Source organism: Ruditapes philippinarum, unplaced genomic scaffold (assembly GCF_026571515.1).
Source record: "Ruditapes philippinarum isolate M1 unplaced genomic scaffold, ASM2657151v2 ctg159_1_1_1_1, whole genome shotgun sequence".
In the NCBI taxonomy this organism is placed as follows: domain Eukaryota; kingdom Metazoa; phylum Mollusca; class Bivalvia; order Venerida; family Veneridae; genus Ruditapes; species Ruditapes philippinarum.
The window spans coordinates 85,225-105,341 of NW_026854805.1; the positions used below are offsets into that span (position 1 = coordinate 85,225).

Sequence of the window (20,117 nt, forward strand, 5' to 3'; positions counted from 1 at the left end):
TTGCTGCGACCAAATTTAACAGAATTATGGCCCTTTGTTGATTTTTAGTTTTCAACTTGTAGTCCAAAAAATATTTGACCTAGAGTCATAAGATTGACAGAACAGTGGCGTGTGGGGGCATCCGTGTCCTATGGACACATTTCTAGTTTTTAATAAAATCTATGCAAGAAAAATAATCAAAGACTGAATGATATCATAGATGGGAATATGGTTTATGTGTTAAGTGGAATCTCGGCAGAGCGGCTTTTTCACCATTAACAGTGAAACTCAAGCCAGATATTCCAGTCTGTACTGGCAGCTTATAGTTTGAAACAGAAGCGGATGAATGTCAATATGTGTGGTTTAAACACTTTGAAGTTTTTTTCTTTATTTCAAAAATTAAACTTGTGGAAATAAGAAAAGCTTATCTTAACTTTGCTAGAAATGTTTTTGTTATTTCATTCCCTTTACAAAATGTCACCTTTCACTATTGAATTTAAAGACAGCTACTTGTGCTATAATTTGTACGGAATTCAAATTGAAATTTGGTAGAAGAATCCGAAAGGGAACATGAAAATTAGCATTTTTTTCCCTGTGAGGAATTTCCAGTTAAATTTTTAATTGAAGTCGTGTTATAAATTTTTTAAAGATGCATTTCAAAAGTTGCATGTTAAATCACAGCATGTGCGGGCCTGCGCAAATTGAAGTCACCCCTTGCATGCTGAGCGACACCTAACTAATTCCATGGAGACAAAGACATGTTCAAACATCGCCTACTAATTACCTTTAATTCACTCCTTCCTATTCGGAAAATTATAAAGTTGCTTGGAAAGTTTATTTTTTTGTTGCCCTTGCAGAAATTTCATTCATGTTTTTTTGAATTTTTTTTCAGACATTCTGTTAACTATTCAATGTGGTATGTTGTGGGGCTGGCGTGCTGCTAGTCATTTAAAAATTTAACTGTCATTCTAAGGAGGAATTTTATACAGAAAGCAGCATGAAATCTTGGAAATATTTGCCATGAACGAAGCATTTTAATACTTTATTGTTCCTCATGTAAAGAATATTACTGCCCATTTTTTGTGTGCATATGTGCATGTTATCTTATTTTCATCTACATAGATGCAACTTTATAGCCCAAAACTCCCATTTAACTTTTTATAAGTTCAGGTTTTCTCCTGTTCTACTCACTTGTGATGATTTTTAATATTTTTTCGTTGTGAAGTAATGAAACTGTTGAATTAGATAAATATAGAAGTTTTGGAAAGTGACATATCCCTGCTGGAACCGGAACTTTGTCAAACTGTGCGACTATTGTATGACCAGGTCTGCAGCCGGCAAATTCGTACAATATGACCAAACCAGATAACATTTACTGCTGGTTGCTCAAGTTTTGTATATTGATATTGAAATCCCCTAATTATTAAATGGACTGTTCCAGATGTAATGGCAGACAAATCCATTACATAAATTCAGCAGGTTAATGGATTATACAAATAATCGCCATTCTATCTTTCATTCTTTATTTTATTTTTGTGAGAGTTAAATTCAATTTGATAAATACATTATTTTAATAGCACATGTTTTATATCTTCCTTTTATAAAGAAACAACAAATGAGAGTTATTTATAGATCTATATCCATGATTCCCTTTGTCATTTCTTTAATGAAGCTAATGCTCCAGAAATATTATTCTGAAATTGAACCATCATCTGTAGTAAAGAACACTTTTGTTCAGCATGGGTGTAAAGGGGCATGAATTTTTAATCCAGTCTATTTGAACGTCTTCGAAGAATTTTGTAATTACTTCCAAAGATATTCCCATAAACTAATTCCCCAAACTACATGCTTTGACAGGTTTAGTCTGGTAACATTTTTTTCATTCTGATCAGTGTCAACTTGACTGACTGTACTATCAAACCTTTACTTGACACTGACAAAGTTGAATGCACAATATAGTTAGGACTTACGTACCAAACTCATTGTTTTGAGAACTTGGCATTGTTTTACTTTATAATTTCATACAGCATAATAATTTCGAGCTTAAAATTATAAACTTTGCTCTTAGTACATGTATTATAATGCTGTGTCAATATTGTATTTCTTCCTGACTTTTGCTTTCTAGAGAATTGAATGCAGTAATGCACAAAATTAAAAAAGTTGTAAAAAAGGTTGCCTGAATTTACTTCTGTTAAGCCAATAACAGTGTCCATAATAATTTCCTTCTATTTCATATACTTGAAGAAGCTGTTTAGTAAAGGGTAATGACAAAAATACTGGCAAGTGCTTACCCAGCTTGCTTCCAACAGGTTGTTGGTTTTCTACCAGCTCAAGTCCAAGATATTGTGCTCCAATCTCCATTGAGAACTTTGGGATGTTCTTCATCAATATAGGTGGGAATCTATGTATATTTATATTACCACGACAGTTACAGAATGTGTAAACAGTGGCAAAATATGTCTAAACAGTTGCAGAATGTCAAAAAAGTTGGTAAATCATTTGAATGTCTAAACAATGGTTGAATATCAAAACAGTGGCTAAATGTCTTAACAGTATCAAATTTCTAAATGGTACAGTGGTTAAATGTCTTAACTGTGCCAGAATGTCTTAACAGTTGAATAATTTTTAAATAGTGGCAGTGTGTCTAAACAGAGTCAAATGTCTTAACAGTGGCAGACTCTCTCAACCATTGCAAAATGACTAAGCAAGGGCAGCATGTCTATAAACCAAACAAAAAATGAAAGATTATTTGTACATAATACTATACTTGGTTAACACTGACCCTACTGAATTTATGTAATGAACAAGCCCTGCTTAGGTTTTGGACCAGTCTAATTGTAGATTTAGGGATTTCAGGAACAGAATGCTTAAATTGGGCTACCAGAAGTAGCCATCTTTCTGCAGCCCTGACTCTATGCTGGTGGCATTCATTTGTTATTGTCAATTTGATGAAGCTTTATTTATATACAACTGTGCGTATACTTACAAAATACATCTTAAAATGACGAATATTTTGACACTGAAAGAAATGAAGGTAATTATGACTTTAATTACTACGTTCTTTTATGGAAGCGTTTACCATTAGAGTTTAATTACTATCTCTTACACAATATGGCCATGATCATATACACCATATAGGCATTTTACCGATCTTAAATTTCAGTAATTACGCTTTTAAAATTTTAGAAATGGGTTGGCAATTCAACAAGTCATAAAGTACAATTTTAAATTGGGAACCATTCCATTAACGTTATTTTGTGCAATTACCTGTTTAGATAGAAGGTCGTTAATTTTACTTTTTATAAACGTGAAAGTAATGGTACGCAACTTTGATTGACAGATTTACCCAATTATCACTATGACTTTCAAGTAGGTTTGTTATTTATAATAAAATTTCAATACCTTAGATAGTTGAAAAGTTTGTCAGAATTTACTTTTTTTTATCGTGATTGTTATTTTTCTTTAGAAAAGAGTTGCAATGATGCAAATTAATCTTTAAAAGAAAATAAATCTATTATGTGTTTTCATGATTGACAGAAAATAACCATTATTAATCTAATAAAAAATATTTTATTTTGTTTATTTTTCCTGTTTGTCTATGGACAAAATCAAAGGAATTCCAGATAATGACAAAATCAAAGGAATTCCAGATATAATTTTTTTGTTGTCTGCAATGAAAATCTATATTTAAAATTAAAATAAATTGCTTTCTTTAGTTACCATAACAATAAATGCAATTTTCATGAATATGAGTTTGCGTGATTGATTTTGATACTTTTCAAAGCTCGGACCGATAACGCCGATATTAATATTTTATCGGAAGCTTTTTGCTAGTGGAAGAATCTGATAAATGACGGAAGGTATTTCCCAGAATAGCAATAAAGGGAAAATAGAAAATTATATAATTGATTTAGCTAGAACAACCATAACAAAGTATATCTCTAAGTTGTATAGTCATCAGCCATGTTGATTGATGAATTATGGGTAATCAAATAGACAGAAGCCATGTTGACTGGTGAATTATGGGATATTAAATCAACAGGATATTTTCTGTGACATTATCTGGGTACATGTAGCTCATATGAGCTAACTTTCGATGTAATTTTTTGAACTGAAATGTAAATGTGAAATTAACTTTTAATCTATGAAAAGTAGGTTTCTTTAATTTGATTGCAAATTCAGTGGGAAGAAGTACTCATGAAAGTTCTTATAAAAGTGTTTATTGATGAAAAAAATTATTACCCCCACTTCCTGAATTACAAAAAAGACCCATAACGTTTACCAAAAGTTACTAAGCACATTAAAGTGTTCATTACAAAAAATATGTCTACCTGGAGATTCAAGTTTAAAACATTGAGACTCACTTGCCTTGTTTAAGTGACCAGGTAAACAATAAAAGAACAAGAATGAAATAGTAAGAGAATTAAATGTGATTTTTTTAAATGCACAGTGTACTTACATATAGCTGATTCAGGCTTTCTTGTTGATGAAAATCAGTGAAATAAAACATTTGCATATGATTTATCAAAACATAATTTGGTGACACTGATTGTTGTTTCTCCTTGGGGAGTGATTCCATACTTGTTTGTGCCAAACACAAATAAAACGCAAGATCCATCATCAGGAATGCAGAACATGTATCCATTAAGATAAAGGGTCTCACAGATTGCGTAGAAAACATCCCGGAGAAAAAAGAACGCATTAAAGTTGCAGTTCTAAAGTGATATTAGAGCGTCATTTATCAAGCGTAAAGAGTTCTAGGCGGTTTGATAAGAAAACGTAATGGAAACAATTCGCTTTCATTTTAGAAACCTATCTATTATGTAATATCTTTACCATTTGTCTGTTGTGGAAAGTAACAGCAAATTTGTATTTGGTAATTGAAAATTGAAATCTCAGAATGAAGAATGTCAGAAAGGGGAATCGTAGAAAATTGCGGTATTTAGTCAAAGAAAAGAAAAATACACGAGGCAATTTACTTCTGCTTCAGAAATAAACCATATTTCAGCTTTTTCTTAATTTCTTTTATGATAACAAAAAAAATTGAGGGCAAAAGTTTGTCTTCAGTTTGTATTGACAGAAACTATTTTCAGGAGTAATTAGTTTGTATACCCTTATATAAACCTGTTGCTCTTATTTTCGAAGCTGTTACTGTAAAAGGCTGTACCCTCTGATGAGCTGGGAAAACCCGAAATATACTTAATATCAGAGTTAAGTCTATTTATTGTTAAGATTCCATTCTTGGGACTATTCATAATCAACTTTGGGGATATAAAAGTAAAAATTTGAAGTTAGTCATCCAACTGTATAGACTCACTAAAGAGTCTGATAGGGGGAATCTGGATTTGCATCTTAAAGCAGATCTCAAAGTCCTGGTACCTGAGGTTAAATGACTTATTTAGTGAAAAATTTTGTATATCTGTTATGGTGTGTCTTATTTCATAGGAACAATTATGTTTTCAATTTGAAGTATTAAATTTTGCTTAAATTGGGCAAGGTGGCATAGACACTGTAGCTTGCATGATAAATATCATTCATGTACTTAGACCATGTAACTTTTTCAATATTTGTCATATTGGGCGGCCATAAAGGTTTCCACTCAACCTATTTTACAATGGACCAATGAATAGATGTGTAGCGGGGACGTCATCTGTTATTTTAGAATTACTGTCCGGATTCTTTTTTATCTTTACTGACCATTATAGTTATCCTGATTACAGTGTTTGCATGATTTAATTTGATCACCAACAGACAATTAGCTATTATATTGCCGCAGATATCCGTTTTTATAAACATCGTATTACAACCGAATCTGTGGCGAATCCGTGGCGGCAGATGAATCTATAGAGTCTTGGATATTTATTAATTTACTACTTTTATACTTGAATGGTTTTGTTAGGTTTCTAATCATATTTTTCTGGCAGGGTTTAATAGGAAAATTATGAGTAATAAAGCATCCATTTACATAATTTGATATTCTTTCTCCGTTTCAGTGAGCAGCTTTTATATGGAAGCGGTTTCAATTTTCTGGCCATTGGTCAGCAATATGAATATGAATTATACAGGGTAAACTGGGATTGATTTTTTATGAAATCATTTGGGGGATTTAGTTTCTTTCAAGATAACATGAAAACATGTCAATTTCAATTAATAACCGAGTTGTTGTTAGAGGAATTAAGACAAAATTTGCCCGTCCCTTTGGGCAGGTCGTATGAGTTTACCATTGGCTAAATCCTCTTTGTTTGGTTTTGATGCATGCTTGAAACCATAGTGAATTGTAGTAAAAATCTCATTAGAATAATATTATTTCTTTTGGACTGGTTATATAGCCAAATGTAAATGGTTGTAAGCTTATATAACCAGAGCCACAAGCTGAGGGTTATATTGCTAGCAAACAGTCTTGCATAGCCATATAAGTCATGTCAGAAAATTTATAACAAACTTTAATACAGGACAATTCAAATCTAAAATTACTTCATAAATTAATAGCAAACAATGTATGTGTATGTGTATATTTAAACATCAAGATAATCCAATGAAAATCAATACTACAGACATACAACATTGTTAAAATGTAACAAGAATATTGACACTCTGCAAGGGGTTTGAACCTGGATCACGGCAGTAAGCCATAATTGATTTTACCAGAGCAGAGTTCAGCCGCCACATCGTTCCAGGGCAGGCTGTCAAGCAGTTTACCAGTTACTAGTTGCCTTCACTTTCACAAGGAACTGATAACTTCTGGAGGTACAGTGCTTATGACCGTAGAAGGGATTTCATGATCAGTCACAACGAAATTGACCTGGGCAGTCCGGGAATCGAACTGGGGAACTTCCAACCTATTGAGCTAACCGGATAGCTCCTCCCTTTTAGTCTTCAGGTTTATTTCCTTGTATAGACAGATCCAGATCTTCTTTATCAGGAAGTCTCCACGTCCTATTAACCAGTAAGGCCAGGCAAGCTTGCACATCAATTCTGTGCTGCCTGCAATTGATACTCAAATTTAATATATTGAAATCCCTAAAACTACTAATGAACTGTCCCAAATTCAAAGCAGGATCAGTTCATTATAAGTAAAAAGGTTAAGTAGGGTTAAAGACTAAAGGAAACCCTATTAAACAAAAGACATATAGAATTATATTTGTCAGTCAAGCAATTTGCCACAGTGTCCAAAAAATGTGGTCATTGAAAAGTGTTGAAACATTCCAAACTTTTTTTTTCTTTATAAAAGATTTTAATCAAAAATGGAAGATTTTGCTGATATTGACTTATCAACATGAAACGGAGAAGGAGTTTTCCTTTTATATCAATGGTTTAATTGTTGATTGTTCAATAAGTGACACTTTATTTTCACTTGTTTTGTTAACAATAATGTGCTTTAGAAATTTTTGTTGAACTTTTTTACGTTGTTTTTTTCTATAGCGTTTAACTATTTTAAATGGTATGGTATATCATTTAACTGTTTTAAATGGTATAGTATTGATAAAGTATCTGATTTCCATAGCTTAAGATTGTTATCTTGTTGAATATAAGAAAGAATTGAAAAGTTGCGGAAACAGACAGAAATATTGATAAACTGAGTCATTTTCTGCCTCTAAGATTGAAGAGTAGATAATAAATTAAAACGGTTACTTTATGAATAAATGATTTACGATTTACCCCGATTTAGAGGAAATTGATATAACATGATATTGCAGCTAAAGTAAAATTTAAGATTTTATGTACAAATTTGATATTCAGTATTTGCCCTATGTTCCTCATCTTTTACGTTTTTATTATCAAAGGATAAAAACACTGATGAAAATAGTTTTAATGAGTTCAGATTTATTTCTGTGAAGATTTAACTCTTAAAAGTTTATATTTCCTGAAGTATGATAATTTGATATTGTATTCTTTATTTTTGTGTCACGTTTTACAATTATCAATTAAGTTTTATATTTCTAATATATTAGAGACATTCTAAGTCTAGGTAAGGTTAAGGAGAGAATATAAATATCTGCTAAAATATAGCTTGAATTTCTAGCACACCTGCAAAAGTTGAAATATAGGATCATTTTAAGGTTCTAACAAAATGACCAGTGCAAAAATAGATTTATACGATAACCTTAATCGAATAATTTTGCTAAGAAATAAACTACATTTTACTAAGCATACTCAGATATTTAATTACGAATTGAGGTTCCTGGATGGTTTTACTGCTCTGTTATGTTTTGATTTTCTCAATGATGGATTGAAGTACAATATTATCAATCAAATTTTATATCCCTATGGTCGTAGGAATTCTGTAAAAAATCCGCTTTTCCCACTGCCTATATGAGAAAGCTGCTGGTAGTGATACGTTAGGTTGACAGTGGTCACAAAACCATGAAAATTGTCATTATGTGGAATAAAAGTTCCGCACGGTTTTGCGTGACTTGATGCCAGGACATAAAAAACCATCATTAATCAGGTCTTTGTCGCAACACAAGATGAAGAAGTGCGTGGAACAAAAGCCGGGTCACAGAGGAATGTGCTGGGCTCGTAAAACACGTGTCATACGACAGTAATTCCATAATAAAAACACTGCAAGGCTCTGAAAGAGATGACACTCGAAAATATGGATTTAAAAAAAAAGTTCAATAAAGGGTAATGGAGGCATCAATGTCTGTTTTAAGCCGAAGTAAATCAAAGTTATGAATTCTAAGGAAATGGTGTTGGGTTTTTTGTGTTTTAAAATGCACTTCAGACAATGGGAGCCGATGTAAAAATCACATTAAGCTAATCCAAAAAGTGTGGCTCGTCCTCAATTTCACTGCAATTCTCTTACAGGACAAAAAATTAGATTTTGATTTTTTTTAACACTTGGAAGTTTTCAGAAATGATAATTGCTAGCTTTTTGTGATGCAATGCACAAAGGTGATATAACGCTCAAAAATGATTTAAATATCTTTTAACATTTACTTTGTCTCTGGAAAAAAAACCATCAACTTAATTTATATGATTATATGAAACTGATATGTTTTTATGATTTTTGGGGGAAATTTCAGTGTTATGATGTTTTTAAGCCTTTCCCTCTTTCTTCTTACACATGTTCCCCACTTGTCTCAAACAACTTCTTTAGAATTTAAAACTTCAGATATATCTGGGTATTCAAAGTCAATCATTGTTATTCTGGGTATTTAAGTTGGAATTGTTATTGTTTATTTATTTAATTCAAATATCTAAGTTTGCTTTACATGAAGGGTGGGCTCCAACATATAAATGTTTAGACACTGCCTTTGTCAATAGTTCACTATCATTTTGTTATTTTATTACCCATCTCACCACAGGAACAATATAAAATCTGACCAGGTGTAATACAGGGGGATAACATTTGACCGTGTTATCAAACAAATGCAATAAATCCATCCTGTTAAAGACACTTGCTTTAAAATTTATTGAAGACTTGACCCCTGACTTTGACCTTTTTGAGCAGATCATATTACTTGGGCTTATTAGAGGTTTCAGAAAATGTCAAAATGTTGGTGAATTAACTGTGAATAATGAAGTCCCTCTAAATAGCTAGTTTAAATAAAATGATGATTAAAATAGGCAGGTTAAGTGCATCATGTTAATCAGTCTAAATAAATTCAAATTTAATGACCTGGTTCAAGGACATTCGATACTACATTAGGGTATTGCAACTTCTACATTTCTTAAAAACAAAAATGAATAATAATTTCATTTTGATTCAAGGGAAGTAATGCAAGTATGGTCAATACCTGAAATTGTTAAATGTTAATTTTTCATCATTAAGTTTTTACAAGCATTTAAAAGAAATAGGAGGGATACAGTATAAAATTTTATAATGCAATAGACAAATTTCAAAGCCACAGCCATATAATAGACTCAGCTGTCAGAAGAATGCCATAAGTAGTACTGCCAATGTACTACCAGGCTGGGTTCACAGTGGGCAAGCGGTCATACCATTAGTAGGTTGATATTTTTTCCACTCAATTATTGAACTGTCTCCAAATCCAGGGAGGTCTATTACATAAATTAAACAGAATTAAGGGTATAATAATATAAATATCTAATTATAAATGTATTACAGTAAACAGTTTTTTGAATCACTGGTACCCATAATAATTCCATTCTGTCTCTAAGAACGATACTGCCAAAAAAAAGAAGAAGAAAAAAGGCTTGTTTTAATGTATATAATTATATCATTTAGTTTACATAAGTTGATGAAAAGCGGCACATAGCTGCAGCAGTGTATCTCGTTATCTGCATTCTCTATTCCGCAAAAAAATTTATGAAAATTGTGTTATTACATTGTAGGTAATACTTGGAAAATTCTGCCGCCTCATTAAAACATTCCGTAAGCCTGTTTAATGGGTTATGGGTGGATACCTCTTATTAACTATGTATATAACATCGTTTGAGAGCATGCGTTTTATAGCATTTCTAATAACCTTGATAGACCTGCATAAATCAAGAGGATTATAACTGGCGAAAGTGAAATTTCTAGCTATAATTTATAACCAGTGCAAAGTGTATTATAATGATTTATTACATCATGCTGTTAAAGTATATGATTCCCAAGAATATAACTCTTTTAATATCCCTTACCATGGTATATTTTGTATAACGAACTTGTCCCGCTTTGTTTGTTATAGAACTGTCCATCATGTTAATTTTAATGATTTTGATGTATCAGGCTCTTGCAACATATAATAATCACTGTTATGATCACTGTATCTTGGAATTATCCAGAACTTATAAGGAAATAATTTTTCGCCCTGATCCAAGAAGGGTTTGAACTCCAGATCCTTGGGTTAAGAGGCAAATGCAACCATGTTGTGACCATGGAACTGTCCTTTCATTATTTTAGGATTTTGATAATCTCAAGCTTTTAGCATATACACAATGCATTAATCACTGTTGAGTCTTTTGCTAGAAAATACTACAGTGACCCCAAAATCCCAAAATGGATTGAACGTCTTGGATTTTGAGGTAACACAATTTTAACACCAATACTGCCTATTTTTTTTGGGGGGGAGGGGGGTGTATTTTGAATATTTTGATACTAAAGCATTTGAAATCTTTTAAACTCATTTCGGACAGTTTGTTTTGAATTCAAAAGCAGGGCAAGTCCATTAACAACATTTTAAACTGACTGTGAGTTTAAAAACCCTCATAAAAAAAATACATAATGAATTTTTTTTTCCGTATTGTTGAAATCTGAGGAATATAACTCACACATTAACTGCTCTCAACAGGCGAAATGTCATTTGTTCTATAAAACAGATGTAAAATTTAATTCTAACTATGAATTGTATTTTCAGTTTTATTAAGGTACTTAACTATAATTTGCAATGAAAATGAATTGGGAGTGGGAAGAACTTAGTTAATGAATTTTTCATGACTGCATAAAAACCAGAAAAAGTTAACTTCGTTTCATTTACATCTGTTTATTCACTTTTATTTCCTGAAAAAATAAAAAAGACATTATTATCACTTAAATGTTAATTGCCAAGTTCTTTATAAAGTTAGGAAAATCAAATAACAAGGTAGAGAAATTTGAAAATGTATGTGAACAGTCATTATATTCATTATTTAGGCTTTTCAAAGAATAATATAGATTTTAATGCAATGTAACTACAGTGGTACATGTATTAGATGTACACTCTGGGTTTCACACTTTTTAACCCTAATCCTACTAAATTTCTTGAATGGACTTGTCCAGCTTTCTGTTTTGGAATTTTCCATTATCATTTTTGGGGGAAATTGAGGCATTCAGAGTTTACCGATGTGCAGGCTGGCCTGGCTCTATGTGTGGCGAGGGTTAATCACTTTTGGTCCTAGCAAAGTAAAGTTAAACTTAACGCATTTGGTAAGCTTAAAAATTGAATTCTTTGTAGACTCACTTCTGTGTTGTTACCGTATATTTTTCTGGTCCCTCAGGATCATTGATTCCAACACTTTCATGTGTTGATAATTGAGCTCAAGCCGATGCTAGGGGGTGTGAGGGATGTTGCACTATTTCATTATCCCTCATGTACAGACTCAATCTAACCGAGTCTGCAACTTTCATTTAATTTTTTTGTTATTGATGCCTCTGAGGGATTACCCTTTTTCCAGAATTTTTTATGATTATTAATGCCTTAAAATGAATCTGACCTTTATTTCTTTACTTGACAGAAAGACATAATAATGATCAGGAGATAGGTGTAAGACCCAGTCAAAAGCTTAATCTTTAGGAGCTGTACATGCTATCAATAAATTAATATGATTTTCAGCATCTGTCCCAGATATTATAAGCGTAATATTTATGGGCTAATCAGCTTAGAAAATTTGTTGGAAAATTTCCCATGAAGGCAAATTTGAAAAGCCATTAGTCTAATTCTTCTTTATCATTCAAAAAAGTGTCATCGCCACCACTTATCCTGTACTCGCATATTTATTATGACCTTTTATGTTACCCCTGTGTATAATTTAGGGACAAATATTTTGGGGCGGATCAATCAAGTCGTTTAAAAAAGCTAGCCTGCTTTAGACAGTGGTCCCCACGGACGTCAAATGTCACAAGAAAATGGTAGTCGGATAATTCCGCTAAGATATTTCCGTATTTGCCACACATTGTAATCCTTTCGGAGCTCTCCATAACAATATTTACAGGAAACAAACAGAATGGGTTTTTTGTGTATGTACTTTAATGGGAAAATGAAAGATATTGAATTTTGTTGAACACTCAAATGACAATAATCTGCTTGTTCAGCATTTCTCAGTAAGAACATTTGACAAGTTCTGCACGTCAAACTAAAATATTTGTCGAAACAGCCTCCACTTATTTTCATTTGTTTCAACTATTATGGCTTTCTGGTGGATTTTTGTTTTAAATTATGAATAAATAAATCACTCTATAAATTGGTGATGTCATTCTTGATCAGGGTTGGTTGTGTTCAACCTGATACATGAGGAAATGGCTTTAAACATAATGCCTGCCATTTGTTTGAAGGATGTGCTTGATTCATTGACATGACATTATAACATGTTCCAGGGTAGCATCAGATGACAATCAAACAAACTGCACATGTTTGACCAATGGTTAAATCTCGGGAACAATGTTCCCCTGATGCTCCCCAGGATAACCTTACATGACTTTTGACCTCAGGTCCATGATTGACCACTGGTCAAGTGTGTTATGACCACTGCCCAGCATGAGTGCTGAGAAATGATATTTTCTGGCTAATGATATGGAAATTTTTAGCCTGATTTTGTTGATGCTTTAATAACAATTTATATTGATGCAAAAACCAGAGACATAGATAACATATTATCTACATGTACTTCTCTGCAAAAACAAGTCTGCACCTTTAAGAATTCTTCCACTTCGACAGTCAGTATATCAAAGCATTGGGCTTATTGTCAAACTGCAGGTCTGTGAAGTGTAAGTACAGGATATGTTTAAAATGAGATAGGAAACAGTTCATCTTAAAGTAATAGATGTCAAATTATTTTAATAAGGCAGGTGTGCATATGTTTTAATGGTTCATTACAAAACTTAAGAAAGAAAAAAAAACAGACAGGAAAAATAAAACTGGAAATTAGCTTGCCTATTGAAGCTAATGCATGGGCAGTATTAACAACTTCTGTATGTATTTTTCCATCCTTCATCTTATTTCTTTTATCCATTTCTCATTGAAAACCAATCAGCAATTCACTTAACCCCTGAAGTACCTTAAACGTTACTAATGTAACAAAAATGTTTCTATATTTTTTTTTCGCAAATACCCTATGGATTTTTACTGGATGCAAAATGTAATAAAAACCTGGAGTCATCAATGTAAAATTCAAATTAATTTGTGCAAATGAATGAAATAAATGCAAGAGATCATTGCCAGTGATACATGACTGGATTTCATGTATGCAGCACCACTGTTGTAATTGATTACTTGTGAAAAAATATTAAATTATCGACTCGTTAATGAGCTTTCCGTTATTTTCAAAAATGCTAATGACTTCTACCGAAATAAGATTTTTGTCTCATAAAATTGCTTAATAGAGAATGTAAAATGCAAATAATTTTGTAGAAACAAAGACAATTTTGTATTTAGATTGATTTAATTACTGGTAATCAAGTTACAACTAAGATCTCCATTACGGTAAATCTGTGCGATTTTGTACCGAGAGAAAAAAGAAAGCTATTTTTGCACGAATGGGCTTATTTTTGGAAAGCATCTCCGTATTTTTTTAACCAATATACTGGTGATATAATTAATCTCAACTGAAACATAAGATGACGTTTCAGCTTAATGAATGATCTAAAAGCAAACATTACAGGGTCTTATTGTTTTAAGAGGTTTCTTATAATTTACACCATTAAGAACCCAAAGTTCATTAATGAAGGAAAACAGCAGGACAAGTGTTACATAATCACTGCAATATATCATGTTGTCATTACAGTAAGCCAAGCTCTGTGAGCCTTAATCAATACCAAGGGGAGATTATTAGTGATTATCATTAAAATCTCATTGCTAATGGATGTATTCAAAGTCTTGCCGCCATTAAAATCAGCAGCATGCTGAGAATATGTCAATCAGAAGTTTCCAAGATCTGGCTTATCTTAGTAGTTAAAATGAATATAAGAAAAATGCTTTTTACTTATCTGATAATGCCGAGGCTTACAAAGCGCTAGGGGTAAATGAATTCCAAATTTTGATGGCTCTCTGAAGGTTCGCTGTTATAATCCAGCTATAACAGGATATATATCAATGTTTTTAGAGTATTGATTGTAATGGCGTTTTGATGGTTTATGATAATTCTGTCAACGAGAACGATGGGAGAGGCGAAGTGAGCCGTTAATCATCGCACTTGTTGGCTTGTTTGGCATATTTTGTCTACATGGGGTTCCACTTGTTGGTAGTTCTTTGGGGTAATTTGACACTGTTGTGCCTCATTTTGTCTGCATTTGGGTGATTTACGGATATGAATTTCCTGATCGAACTATAAAGCTGGCAAAGGATATAATGAATATTCATTTTCGATGCATCAGAAATTGCTTGCTGTGAAATAACATAGAAAAGTATACAATTGTACAGTTTCCAGACAAAAGTTGATGAATGAGAAATTTACTCGATGTTATGGATTGAACAATACCAATTGGCAGCAGCGGAAACAGATATTAATTTCTTTTTGACTAGAAAAAAAGTTTTTTGACTAAAGTACACTGCAATACTGTTAAAATTATTACCAGTAATGAATTAATTTGGCCCTACTGGCATGCGAGCAGTTCCCGTACAAAAATCGTAGTTACTTAAACATTATTTTTTATTACGCTCACTCACCAAAATTTTAATGTTACACATCACTATTCAGCTCGTCACACAAATCATGGAAATTCCATCATGTTCTAAACATAGAATAACCCTTAGTTATGAGGCCTCATATGGGGTACCGAAATTATCCATTATTTTGTATGAAGAGAAGTTAGTTCCCGTACATAAAATTTAACCCATTATAATTATAAAATTTTGTTATATCGGACCTATTCTTCATTGATAATTGTTGAACAGACCATTTTCTGAGAGGTTACAATAAATAGATGTAATTCAGTCAAATAGAGCATAGACTAAACGCTAGTATCTATTATCCGGTACCGTTTCCCCAACATATTCACATGCAATGGCATGCTTGTATGCATGATATTTTACGCATTAATACCATAAAATTATTTAATATAGCAATATAGGTCAAACTTCTGATAATTAAACAGGTTTTCATCACATTGCCTACTTATCTGTAAACAGGTGGTTTTAGTGGAAAACGCTTTAACAGGCCTCACATGTAAGTATTTTTGCACATGCGCACAAGGACAGAATCCCCCAGAGAAAACAAGGTCACGTTTTGACAACGCACAGGTGAAAGTGATTTAAAATGAGACTTTTATACGTACTGCCGAACTGACACTTAGATTTTGTCTCTTTTATGCATCTGCTTGATTTGAAATGAATTTTTGAAGATTGCAAGTAAAAATCAAGCGTTTAAATGAAAAATATGGATACTGCTTCTGTACGGGAACTGCTCGCATGCCAGTACACTATTAAAATGGTATGGATGCTTTAAAATGATCTGTATTATGATTTTGAGTACTGTCAAACCTCAGTATGCTGAATGGATAGTTGCCTTAATCCTATGAACTTGCCCTATTTTGAATTTGGAACTGTTCATTTTTAGCTCGACTTCTTCAAGAAAAGTCCATACATATGGCCAACAAGTTCTTTTGTTTTTTTCGAAATGTGTAATGAACATATCCAAAATAAAAAGCTTTTTGAGAAATAAAATTGATAACATTCCTGAGGCATAATGAGCCTTTAAGAAAAATAATGCTGACCAAGTCTTCGGTAAATACCATAACAAAAAGAAAATTTAGACCAGGATGTTTACGATTTAAACAATCAGTCAGAGCTAAAATACCTATTGTAATGCTTCACTGTGGCTTGACTGATGCTTGGTTTCCAAGGAATGATAATGGCCAGTTATTAACCATAGTTTCTGGAATTATTGCCACGTTTTAAATGGTCTGAGCACATGTTTCTTATTTTATTACAAATTTAATTGTCCATTCACCATTTCTGTATTATTTCTCCTAAACTTCTTCATAGAAGCTCGTTTATTGCTAAATTACCCTTCACTTCCCATCCAAGTGCATTATGGGTCAATCATATTGCTACCATGACTTTGTTTTATGTGGCTTTTTATGTGCCGTTGGGTCCTTTTATGATCCTTTGGGTTCTTGAAGAGTATTTAAAGAATTAAAAGAGTTTTGTCTGCTAATCTTTATGGAGATTTTACAATGGAAGTTGATACTTAATATTTTATCTAGGATATGGTTGCCACATAAACTGATAGGCCTGTGGTAAGAGAGGTCTTTGTTTATTGGAGTATCAGGAGCTTCCTGTAACATTGTATTTATTGCAGTTTTATTGGCTCTTTTACATTTAAAATACTCCCTTAGGTTAATATTTCAAAGGTTGTTTAACTTTGATTTTTAGAATGCTTCTGATATATGAGTTTGGAGAAAAGTTTATGGAAAGTGCACTTCACTCGGGTGTTTATTTGATGTAAAAATGTCAGCTCATTGAAAATGAAAGTCATTCACTTATTTGCTACATATATGTAGAAGACAATAGAGAATTTTGTCACCTTAGTGCAATAACAGGTTTACTCCTATTAAATTCTATAAGAAGTAAACCCATTACTGCAATAAGGTGACAATACATAAGTTACGGATTTTTTTAGAAAGCTCTTGAACTAAAAGCTTGAAATTACGATGTGAACGTTTTTAACAGTTTAAAGTATTTGAAAATGTCATTCATATTGTAAAACTGCTTTTATTCTGGGAATTAAATATCTCCAAACTTAGCTTGATATAAAATTTACAAAACAAAATTCCAGGAACATTCAACAATCCTAGCAAGAGAGAGAGAGAGGGAAAATATAAACACCTGAAGTTTCTATGAGTAACAGAAGGAAATAAAATAATATTTCTTTCAATCCGGCTTTCTCATTTGGCCGAAGATAAATGGTCAAGTGTAAACATATATTCTAATTATGCCCCAAGTAAATAGTATATATGCCAGAAAAAGCATTTGCCAGACAGCAGTTCTTGGCCGCCATGAGAGATGCCTTCTGTCAATAAAGTTTACACTTCTGCAGATAAAATCCTCATTTATTCTGACAAATTGACAATAAATCCATGCCACATGATAAGAAAAGACCAAAAAGCTGATCCTTTGCCTTACACACACTTATTTCATATCAGTCAACTTGGGATAAACCTGTCCATCACCAAGGTTCTTCCGGCAAATTTATGATGTTAATTAAAAAATATTGGGCCAGGAAGAGAGGGTGGTTTCCATGTGAATTCTCTACAGGCTTGTCTTTGTATTTTTCTTGTTGAGTTAATTGAAAAAGATGTATGTCTTTTTTTACCTGCTGTTTTCTTTAGATACAGGAATTCTTGGTTACCTCAAAGTTTGAGCATGTCAGATCCAAGCATGTTTCAGAATGAAAATAGTATTTTTGTCTGTAGTTTCCACTAGTCCTTGTTTTTTTTAACCACAGAGACTCAGATATGAATTGAATTTATGACCCCACTCCCATCCATTTAAACTTTAAAAATAAAATAAATTGTAAGTTTCATCCCTAAATTGTACAAACCATTATAATCTTTTTTGGGGCTTATTTATGAAAAGATAAAAAATGAAATTTCAATCTGTAGATTCTATTTAGTATTCAGTTAGGAAGAGGGTTCTTTGGGCGTCAGAAGTTTGATCAACACCTCAAGTTTCTTTGGGTTCACCCCACATTTTCTGTTATATGTCCATATCTTGTAATATATTTGCGTTAATGACATTTTAAGTCCTCGTAAGATTTAAGTAATGCATGAGAAGATGCTGGTAGTAACATGTTGAATAATTAAGCTAGAGCCAAAGAACATGTCTTTCACATGATTTGAATTTAAACAATTGTGTTGTTTTGGGTTTGCTTCTGAATTATCTCCCTTTATGGTAGGACACAAACTTCATCTTATGAAGTAATTAAGCTTTTTTCAAGAATAAGATTTTTAATCTTTTTGCATGTTTATGGTGAGGATTTCAATGTTCAATTAGGGCCATTACTTATGCATCTCATATGAATATAGAAAACTTTAACAGGCATTAAACACGAAGTTACGAAAGTAAGAAGACGAAGACTTATAAAGTACGAAGATAAAGAAAAACACAAGAAAACCATATTAAAATCCCTTGAATCCACAACAAACAGTTCCAGTTTCAAAAGCATTATAAGGACTAGCCCATTATACAATTTTTAAGCACGATGCTAGTGAATAAAAAAAGAAAGATTTTGTTGCTTCAGATTTTTTTTCCTTCAGGCTCATGCATCATTTATAACTAGGAGAGAAAATTGTTTGAAATGAATCTTCCAGTGGACCACACAGAGGGGGCGGCTATTATTTATTCATTTCAAATAATATAATTTTCAATTTTCTTCTCCCAGCTGGTAGTGTGAAATTGTCAGATTCATGTTCAAGCTAGTCAATAAAACTTTTCCTCAAATTACAACAAAGTTGAATGAATTTTCAGGGGGAAAACCTATCTTTTAGCAACAAATTGTTTGTTCAGGTACCCTGATTAAAACATACATAAATAATTGGTAACGATCAGGCAATTTACATAACCATGAAAGATCTGAGGCCTTAGAGGTCTGCGATATGTCTTGATAATCATGTAATTGATGGAGAATTTATTTGTTCAAATCAGGGAAAAAGACTTCTGCTTTTTGTGGTTTTCTTTTGAAGAGTGATCAAGTTTTATTTGTTGCCAGTGGGTGATATGGCTGTGTCCATGTGGAGGTTTAATCAAAGTGCTGAAGGCACTGCAGTTGGGACGTATGAAGGATCAAATAACTATTTTTTCTATTTCGGGGCAGATAATTCAATGAGTGAAGGGTGTTGCCGGTTGATAAATATAAAGTGCACAATTCAGTAAATGAACAGTAGATGATACAATTATTCTATGACACACATGTTAAATATAATATTTAGGTTACATGTATGTGTAGGTCCATCATAAACCGTTATTGGCCTTTTTTGACAAGAGCAACAAGTGAAATTAGAGCTACCAGAGGAAACTGCAAGCTTGACTATTTTAACACATGACATTATAAAGGGAGACAAAGCTATGAAAAAATAATCAATTGTGATATATATCAAATTTTCTGTATCAGTACCAAGTAAACACTCAAATGGTCAATATTTTTTGCATCACATTATTATATGAATGTGACCATGTCATTAGAACTTATAATGGCCTTTGTTTACTGCAATTCTCATGCTAATCTCTTTCACTGTATAACGTTTATAAAGTTTCAATCAAATTCCTTCAATATTTTAATCCTCTCTCTGGACAGTATCATGAAATATATACGGAGATAATTCAAAAACTAAGTAATGTAGAATTTTGGTTATTTGACACAAGACTTCTGCTCACTAGTCTCTACAACTGTATTTAGTTTGAGTGTGATATCATTGAAAAGATTTACTCCAGACAACCATTATTTTAAAAGTTGTTGAACATGTATTTTAAGAGATGATAATTGTAAAATTAAGCTAG

General features: G+C 32.4%; 1 protein-coding gene across 1 annotated transcript in view; it reads left to right on the plus strand.

The window, feature by feature from the left end:
* Positions 1-20,117, plus strand: part of LOC132741120 (ephrin-4-like) — a 186,660-nt gene that overhangs the window by 60,910 nt on the left and 105,633 nt on the right. The window lies entirely within an intron of this gene.